Raw genomic sequence first — 10,659 nt, forward strand, 5'->3', positions numbered from 1 at the left:
TACAAACATGAATTTACTCTTCAAGAAGAGAACTTTAAATCATACGTACTCATCTACAACACCTTACCAGTACAAACAACCTAACAGAGGGAGATGATATGGAATTATGTTATTGGGCATGGCCTACACGGAAGAAAATATTGTTTCATGCACAATACACGCAGTCATTCACGTAACATCCTTTAGAATGTGAGGCAGTAAAATGGTGTATATAAATAATATGTCTATCTGCACAATGCAGACCATAGTTTTATTTCTTATTGCCTAATGAAAAGTAGGTGTATGACTGAGCAAGACAAATAAACACCTAAATATATGTTTATTAATATAATAAAAACACATACAGTATGTTTATTTAAATTAAAACATCTCTAACACCAGTTCTGCTTTTGTCTCTACTTAATGCAGATTCCAGTTATTCCATGCTCATTGCTCTCCACTTTGTACTTCCGCCTACAAGACAAACGTACTTCAGAATCACAGTGAACTTTCAACTTAGCTTAGCTGCTACCATTGTTTAAAAATTGTATTGGTCGATATAATTGCAGTATTTCTATGTCATTTTTTATGCTGCTTGTTCTGTACTTGAAACAATGCAGCAGATGTTGGCTCCTTTCCAACCAGGAATCCAGTTCTAACAACACCTTCCATGTTTTTTCAATCATATGTGGCATCCCACAACCAAAGGCATGTTGGGAGTTTCTTGTGGTTTTTAGCTTTCAAGGGAAGGAATCTGCTTTTTATTGATAATCAGAACAGTGAATGAAACTGAAGAGATATGTGCTGTGTTCTAAGTGTCTGCCCCAGCTGATGGCTGCCTGACCACACAGATAGATCTAGGTCAGTACCATACTAATCACTGATTCCATAACAACTGAAAAACAACACAAAACTGAGGGATAATTAACATCACCTACTGTAGTCATTTAGAAGGTAATTTCTACCCTAAGTGATATTAGCACCAAAAAGTTCATTAAATTGGAAGTTAATATGCACAATTTTATGTGCTGAAGAAGTCATTTTTACCACTCTTTATAGAATCCGGCCCTATACACCTGCTGCCCAAAATGTAGCAAATTTTACATATATGTATGCTTGGCTAGGTCAGAGAGTACACTGGAATAGTGCAGTGGCAAAATTGGACCCCAGTTGCACCCCAGTTGGTGCCACTCCTTCTACACTAGTGCTGGATATAAATGCAAGAGGGACTGGTTGGGAACTGGGACAGCATGACGCAAGGAGGGGGGGGGGGTCAGTCCTTGGTTGCAGAATCTTCTTCCCCTTTTTACCCTTCTGGGTATAATCACCTGTAGTGTTTATTTGTTTTTGGAAATCTTTGGGTGTGGTTAATTTTATAATATCAAGCTCTAAGCATGGCCCTTCCCCTTTGTTAATGTAATAGCGCTGACCCCTCCCCTACCCATATATGAGTTCTCATTTTGGGTACAGTTTTCGAAACTGAGATAGGGTTGGGTTAGAATTTAAAAGTTTCTGACCCACTCATATCTATAGCAGATGCAACTGGCAAAAATTTGCAAATGCAAAATGTATAAAAATATAGAAGAACAAATTTTTATTAAAAAATAAAATGTAGAAATCAAATGCCGACAATTAAAAACATTTTGAAAAGGTGTTCATATGATAGCTCTGGGCTGTGCCTCGTGGTTTGGGGAATTTAAGCTTTATGAATCGCTAATGATGTGTTATGCCCAGACCGGCTTCTAATTACACAAAGGTTAAGCTGAAGTCCAGTTGCATGAAAGTGTGATATTGAGGAAGTTCTTGCTGGATTCCCATATAAACTGGGGAAGATTAAGGTTGTTCTGCACTGAAGGAAGAAATTACTGTTTAATTAAAAGGAAATGAAAACAAAGACAAACGTGTAACATTTAGTTAACATTGGGATCACTCAGTCTTTTCAGCTAAAATGGCTATAACCCCATGACTGCAATAGGTGCCATGTGTACCAGTAAGAAAGATTTGTTTTGAGTTAATCTCATTTACTAAACAATGCACTCTTGTTATATTGGCTTTTTATTTTGTTAGGCTTTAGGTGTATTTGCATCAAAAATAATCTAGTAATTTAGTTTTATTTGCATGACTGTAACATATCAGTTTTGGCCAATCTTGGGGATCTAAAGACTCCACCTGAGCATGTTATAAGTTCTTGGGTGGAGCGAAGCATTAGGTGGTTTGATATCTCTTCATTCTAGTTGGCTCCAAGGGATGCTGAATTTGCCCTGTAAACTAAAGACAAAGTAGATAGTAGATAGAGGCTAGAGAAGAGAAGTTAATGAAGGGCAGCTAGAATAAGCAGACAGATGGCAGTTGAATTGCAGCGCTGGGGTGCCAGGTTTAGTTTCAGCCAGAAAACTGGGATCTGGAGGGACTTTGTACTTTTGGGTACTTTTTTTTCCACCATGAAGCTTTGTGCATTATGTATCATAATAATTATATCTGAAAGGCACTTTACTTATGATTCCTGTCCTGATCCCTTAGCAGTTAGCTCTGTACAACTGTAAATGACAAGATTATTTGCCCTGACCCTTACACTGGCACTTATTGTCGGTAAAGTAGTTATTTCCTGTAGGAGCATATGTAGTCACTGTGGTTACAATGCAGAGGTCTGATTCTGACTGTGGTCCTCTGTCCTTTATAAGTATTGAGAAGAATTCAAAGAGTTGCAGGTAAAATGTTCAGCCGTTTCCCCTTTAAATAGACAAACCTTTATTTTTAAAAAAATGCTGATGGCTATATCGAGTGGATTGGAAAATAATGTATTTGCTTATAATTTTCTAGGACAGACACATAAACACAGCAGTTTTCTGAAGGAGGTGAACTGTGAAACAAGATCTCCTAGTCGCGGGATTGGTAAGGGCCAAAGCTGTATGCACAGAAGCAGGGAAAGTGGCTAAAGAGAAAGCAACAGCAACAGGCATGTTATACACTGGCAAAGCACACCTGCCTAGGAGAAAAAAACTTTGAATTCATTTTTAATTTAAATAAAACCTGGAAACCTAGAACAAAGTACTGTATGTACTGTATGTGACCTGTTATTCAGAATGCTTGGGACCTGGGGTCTTTTGGATAAGGGGTCTTTCCATAATTTGGGCCTTCATACCTTCATTCTTCTAAAAACATTTTAACATTAAATAAACCCAATGGGAATGTTTTACCCCCAATAAGGATTAATTATACCTTAATTGGGATCAAATACACGGTACTGTTTTATTATTACAGAGAAATATTTTTTTAAAAATGGGAATTATGTGATTAAAATGGAGTCTATGGGAGATGGCCATCCCTAAATTCGAACCTTGTATAGCTAAATTCTGAAAAGTATTTTGATGATTGGTGCTATGACACCTTCCCTACAAAGTGACAGATATAGGGGCACATTTACTAAAACTCCATAATTCTCATTTTTTTTTAATTCATAAATTTGACTCATTCGTTTTCCCAAATGTCTAATATTAAATAAAAAAAAAGTCGCAAGGTGAAAACACCAATTCTTCAAACTGTTGCAGTGAAAATCCTGACTATTGAATTGTCGCTTTGGCAATTCGAAAAAGTCGTGATTTTCGGACAATACCCAGCAAAATCGGGAAAGTTTAGAGAAAAAAGCAAGAACTTCAAGGAAAGGGACCTTTCCCATTAATGTCTACGTGAACTCGACAAGCTTAATCTGGTGAGTTATCGAATTTAGATTTTTAGCCATTTAAATGCATAGTAACTCTTGGAAAAATTGCAGCGTTTTTTCTCTGTGACTTTTTTTTTATCGCAACAAAAGTTTCAGAATTCATTCAAGCTTCGGTATCATGACTTTCCTTGGGTCAGTTGGTGTCAGTATCTCTTTAAAGACAATGAGGTAGAGTAAAAAATAGAGTTAAAAACAAAGTTAAAAATATATAACAGCAGTTTGGAAGCACTTTAAATTTAAATTAACTGAATTCAACACTGGCTGTGTATATATCAACTTTTAAAGGGGTTGTTCACATTTAAATACATTTTTAGTATGATGTAGAGAGTGATATTCTCAGACAATGTGCATTCGGTTTTGTGTTTTTTGTGTTTTTTCAGTTATTTAGCCTTTTGTTCAACAGCTCTCCAGCAGCCATCCAGTTGCTAGGGTCTTGTTTACTTCAGCAACCAGGCTGGGACTAAATATAAAGATAAAGTAACAATACAAAAGTAACAATAATAATACAATTCCAAAAGTTCTTACAGCCCTGTATTCCTTGCCCAACGTAGGTTTAATTCCTGTGAGTTCCTGGGAGTGATCTGTCTAGTGTTATGCTGTGTATTGACTCTTGCCTGTTCCTGACCATTCTTGTTTGCTGCCTGAACCGGCCTTTGCCTGTTTGACTATTCTCCTGGGTTCTGATTCCGTACTGCGCTGTCTGACCGTTGCTGACCCCGGCCTGTCCCAGACTACTCCGAATTATTCCCCATCTTCCTGTCGCACATTTGGTTCCCTTGCCTGCTCAGAACTCTCTCCTTGGGTCTCTCATTATAAGTCCTGGGGGCATCCGAGTAGCGAAGGGCTCCTCCCGACATGAAAGGCGCCTGTTATAGGCAGAAGCGTGAGCCGTGACCGGACCGTTGGTGCCTGTTCTGAGTTTTGGGATACCGATCGTGACATTATGTTGGGCCAGGAATACAGGGCAGTAATTGCTTTAAATATTTGAATTTTGGCGCCTAGAAGAGGATGGCAGCGCGTCCCCACAACGGAGGCCAGCCGCCCCACTAGACCACCAGGTATCGTTACACCCCCATTTAAAACCTGGAAGGATGTAGAAAAGGAAGGCAAATAATTAAAAACTATAAAAAAAAAATAAAGACCAGTTGCAAAGTTGCTAGGAGAATGGTAATCTATAACAAATTTAAAGCTAATGTAAAGGTGAATCACCCCTTTGACTGTTCCTTCAGAGATATCTACTTATATTGATTTAACAAACACAAAAAGAAATGTTGACCATGCCAGGTGTAAGAAATTAACATTTTGGTTTTATATAAATTTTATATGTATGTGTGGGTTTATATCCACCATGTCTTATGGGTAATGTATGCCTACTAGTAAACCAGTTGTTCAAGTCACAAGTCACAGCCAAATCTCAATATCAAAGGGTTTTGTGTGAATGGTGGTTGGGCTGTATGCTTGCTACAGGAACCATAAAACGCATTATTGTATGCAAGAAAACCTTCCCATCAGTTTTTGAATAAAGGATAGGTGTGGTTTTAATCTTCCCCATCTGATCAGTTGGGATTGAGCTGTGGAAAGTATGGAAAACGTGTATAAATGTGGACCAGACAGTGTGAGAGGTGGGGCCTTGGAAGAGAGAAGCCAGTTACCGGGGGCAGCATGCCTGGAGACCAGAGGTGCTGGAGGAGAGAGAGGACAGCCATGATGGGAAGACAGAAGCTGACCTTTATTCTGTTACACTGGAGGTAACAATAATGTAGACTGTATAATTCATTTGTAACTGTAAATAGTGTAAATATTGTTTTAGTTCAAACTTAATTATAGCTAATTGTAATTGTAACTGTAATTGTAATTGCTTTATTTATTATTCAATATATTCCCTTTTATATACACTTATTGGTGTGGATTATTTGTCTGCTTCTCAATAGAACCGTGACCCTAGTAAGAGGGGTGAATAATTGTTATTATTATTATTATTTTAAATCTTACACAGGCACTGATGTATATGTTATTATTAATATTATATTAAATCCTACACAGGCACTTATGTATCTATCAGTTTAAAGAAAACCAGGTCAGTTCTTATATGGGGAAATGGTGTAATTTTGGCGACTTTTTAATTTTTCCTCTCCCACCTTATTACCATTATGTGTAAACATATGTAGGGCTGTTTCCCCAACAGCAAGTGGATTATTACAAAGTCGGCACATCTAGTTGCGTCATATCAGAGAGAAGGTGGTGGACAAAGGATTTCCTCTGGTAGTTCATGGGCTGGATTTAAATTATCCAACATAAAACTCTGTGGATCCTGCCCCATGAAATGCTACTTCACTCGCTTTCTATTTACCACTTTTATTGTTTGTTTCAATTATTTCTTATTTTCTGTGCTTCATGCAGCAATTCTGCACAAGGTAGCAAAACATAAAAATCTGCATGTATAAGGAACCTGAGTATATTAGAATTAAAAGGAGTAGAATAGAGGAACCATTTTAAGGGATTTCCATTTGAAGTAGATAATTTGACCAGCCCTTTCCATTGCCATCTCTCTGTTCAGCATTATATTGTTTGCAGCAGGGAAATCTGCCCCTTAACAAAGCAGACACTCGGTAGGATTGTTTTGGCTGGAGGCCAGTTCCCACAGCTGGCCTGACTCAACTCTGTATTCTGCTGACTTATGCTGAGCGGTGCACACTATAAATATGCACGGGTGTGTATTTGTGCATTTATGTGTTAAGCGTGAACATATTCTAGTGTGCCCACTAATAGAATTTTTTTGTCTAGAGGCCCGTTGTATTTATTACAATATTAATGAGCTAAAGAGGTCAAACAAGCAGTAAAATTATGGGGTATGTCTATTTTATATTTTTTGAGGGGTATTTCTTTCAGATATCAGATTGGCACATGGTACTTGCACACAATGAAACCACCACTTCATATAAGTCAGATTTCTAGGGGCCATATCATGTTGTTAAATGGTATTTATTTTGCCTGTATGATAAGAGGCAGGAGGGGTTCTACTGACTGCAATACATTAAGCCACATGGGCAACTGTTTTCACACAGTCTGCAGCTACTGTACCTGGAGAAATTGTCTTGCTGGGACTTGGATAATATCTAATCTAATTATACAAATAGGAATATATTATAGTTTTTGTTGGACTAACTATGGAATGAAGGGATCAAAAAGTATACAGAAAAAAAATCACCACATAAACAAATAAATGGCTTTTGGTTATCATACTTTCTAAAGCCCCAGAGACCCCAAAAGCTGTACCTCATGCCCCAAGTGGGTAGAGCTAAAAAAAAAAAAGGTATTTTTCAACTAATGTATTGTTATTCTGCTTGAAAAACACTGGTGTCATATATTTATAAAACACAATAACCATGAATATCCTGTAAATCATATCCTTTGAATAGTGCTTACTTATGTCATCAGTTATAATTATGCTTAGTGATGTAGTTTTTAACTTGTGTATTATAATAAATAATGAACCCCCTATTGTAAAATAAGGATATTATAGTTACCTTGGAGTCCCATGGCCTGACCAAATGGGAAAGAGTTATGTATTAGTATGACTTTAATAAGGCTTACTACAGCGCTGGCTGGCAGGTTGTAATTTTCCAGGAATTCCTATTATAGTCCTATTATTGTGGGGTATGTTTGTTTACAGGGCTTCCACATCCATTGTTACAAAATGGTGTCCTCTGGTAACAATCTCATGTCTGCTAGTTTGCTCAGGAGATTTGGTGTCCTGTAAATATCTTGCAGTATTTCTTACCAGGGGTTTTAGAACTTGTTTGACCCATTCTGTTATGTTTTCTATCAGTTTTCTGATGCTAGACACAAAAGGGCACCCTGGATTCCTTTCTCTAGATTAACTGGAATAGCCAAAAAGAACACAAGGTGTGGAGCATAGGGAGCAAGATAACTGTCATGCCTCCATTTGTAATGGGCAGTTTACAAGATTTTAAAACACAATCAAGGTTCAGTTGCAAGGTTAAACCTTGCAGATGTGTAAAAAAAATGAAAATACCAAAGCGCTAACAGCTTCATCAAACAAGTATCATAGAAACAGAATTAGGTGCCAGCACAAAGATGTACCACTTGTGTGAAGCATGATTCATGCTTAAATAGATGGAATATCTTGGATTTCTGGCTTGCATCCTTCTGCCACGGCTGCTGTTTTTCTCCCCCATGCCCAACACATGAACATCTCCCAGGGACTGTGCTTCCTGGTAAGAGCTTCCGCTTTCACTGCCAACTGCAGCAAACCAGGGAGTCGTCATGAGCTGTCTCGCCAGCAGCCTAAGCCCATTCCAAGCATATCCTATGAAGCTATCTGCAAGGGGCAGCCACATACAGTAGAAACACCTTGTTAAAGCCCTTGTCAGAATTATAGACATCTGAAAAAATACTCAAACGGGAATTTAAAGCACAACAAAAAACAATAATGTAATACACTGTTTGACTACTGCAGTTTCAATATTTTTTTAAACCAAGTTGAATTTATTGTGGTCCCGTTTGCTTACTTCAGCAAACTATTACTGTGCCATATTGTTACCTTGCATTGCCCAAAGATATCAGACCTTTTATTCTTAATAAATAGATCCTTCAACACTAAGGGGCACATTTACTAACCCACGAACGGGCCGAATGCGTCCGATTGCGTTTTTTCCGTAATGATCGGTAATTTTGCGATTTTTTTCAGCGTCTTTACGATTTTTGCGTAAAAACGCGAGTTTTTCGGCGTCTTTACGATTTTTGCGTAAAAACGCGAGTTTTTCGTAGCCATTACGAAAGTTGCGCAAATTCGCGATTTTTTCGTAGCGTTAACAGTTGCGCGCAAAGTCGCGCCTTTTTCGTAGCATTAAAACTTAAAAGGCGCGACGTTTCGCGCAAGTTTTAACGCTACGAAAAAATCGCGACTTTGCGCAACTTTCGTAATGGCTACGAAAAACTCGCGTTTTTACGCAAAAATCGTAAAGACGCCGAAAAACTCGCGTTTTTACGCAAAAATCGTAAAGACGCCGAAAAAATCACAAAAAATACGAAAAAGTCGCAAAATGTTCGTTTCCAATCGGAATTTTTCCAATTCGGATTCGAAATCGTGTCTTAGTAAATCAGTCCCTATGAGAGTCATACAATCCATAGAAAAAGCACATATACAGATATACCTATTGAAATGTTGAAAAGTGAAATCCTCCTCCAGTTTGGTAATGGGCAAGCATACATATAGAGCAAGCACTTGCTATATCAGCAGAAGGTTTTTGTATTTATTTACCAACAGCACTATAAATTTAAGCAGTTCTTTACAAGCTGTAAACTTGAACAGGGGTAGAGTTCAGATAAATGAAACAGTGAGAATACATACAGAGTTCTAGCAGTTGCAATACACAGTGGAATTAGGCCTCTGCAAAGCTTATAATGTGTGTGGAAGAAGAGACAGACAGGAGGAAGATGGATGGAAAAGCATTTCAAAGTCATTGGACAAAAAGAGTAACTGTGCAGATGTCTTGCTCTTGTGTATTCTACTGGTCCCCATTGTTTGTTCATCAAAACAACCATTTATATATGAAGTTTCTTGTTAGACATTTTTGTTAGCCAAAAAATATTCTTGGTAGATAAAAGTTAGCCAAATGTACAGTACAGAAGCTAAGCATTTTACTGAAACAACATCACAAAATACAATTACACTAAGGGGCTGATTTACTAACCCACGAATCCGAATCCAAAATGGAAAAATTCCGTTTGGAAAACAAACATTTTGCGACTTTTTCGTATTTTTTTTGCGATTTTTTCGTCGCCGTTACGACTTTTCGTAAATTGTCGCGACTTTTTCGTAACCATTCCGACTTGTGCGAAAAGTCACAACTTTTTCGTAGCCATTACAATTCGCTCGTATCTTGTCGCGACTTTTTCATATTGCGCGCTCGTAAGCGGCGGGCGAAACTTTCAGACTTAGCATGATTTTGGAAGCCTCCCATAGGACTCAATGGCACTCTGCAGCTCCAACCTGGCCAAGAAAAGTCAAGATACTGAAGCTTGAATGAATCCGAAACTTTCGTACTCGGCGTGAAGGCTACGAAAAAGTCGCGACATTTCGCGCAAGTCGTAACGCTACGAAAAAGTCGCGACATTTTGCAAAGCAATAGTAACGGCTACGAAAAAGTCGCAACAATTTACGAAAGTACCGATCATTATGAAAAAAACACATTCGGACGCCTTCGGACGGATTGTGGATTAGTAAATGTGCCCCTAAATTTTAATTACTAACCCCACATATTCAAAGTTAAGAATATCTATACACATTTCATCTCTTGTGTACAGCACTTTATGCTACAGTACCTTGTCCAATGGAAACATGGAATTTGACAGATTTACAGTAATCACAATTAGGCACACATACCTGTTATTTAGCTCCAAGTACAGCATTCTGGCTCTTTTTGGAGAGTTGGGACTGTATCCAGGGAAGGAAATGCCTAATCTTTGACATATTCAGTTGTGCTGGAAAAGCTGCTTAAAGCAGGTCCTGAGTTGAGTTACATATTTTTGCAATGCACAGGCATGTTGGCTTAGACCACCTTAGCCAGGAAAATGTTTCAGCTGCCATCTTTTTAAAGGTTGTTCAGTGTGATTTTGTTTACAGTTGTTCACTTGTGCCAAAACAAGGCTCCTTACAGTGATTAAAAGGGGGAAGTGTAACCACTTGTTTAACATGAGTTCAGTAAGTAGGGCTTGTGTTGAACATTGAACTTTTTGCCTATTGTTTCAGTTACGAAAAGTATGACCAGGTTGCTGGTCATTTTTAAGAAGGGGTGGGAGGTACATACCTAGTGCACCCCCACCGTTGTGCCCTAGACACATGCCTCTTCTGCCTACCCCTAGTTCCAGGCCTGCTTTATGCATTCCCCTGTGATAGTTTTTCTCTTGACCAAATAGTTGTGACAGTATGTGCA

This window comes from Xenopus tropicalis, chromosome 4 (genome assembly GCF_000004195.4).
Source record: "Xenopus tropicalis strain Nigerian chromosome 4, UCB_Xtro_10.0, whole genome shotgun sequence".
Classification (NCBI taxonomy): Eukaryota; Metazoa; Chordata; class Amphibia; order Anura; family Pipidae; genus Xenopus; species Xenopus tropicalis.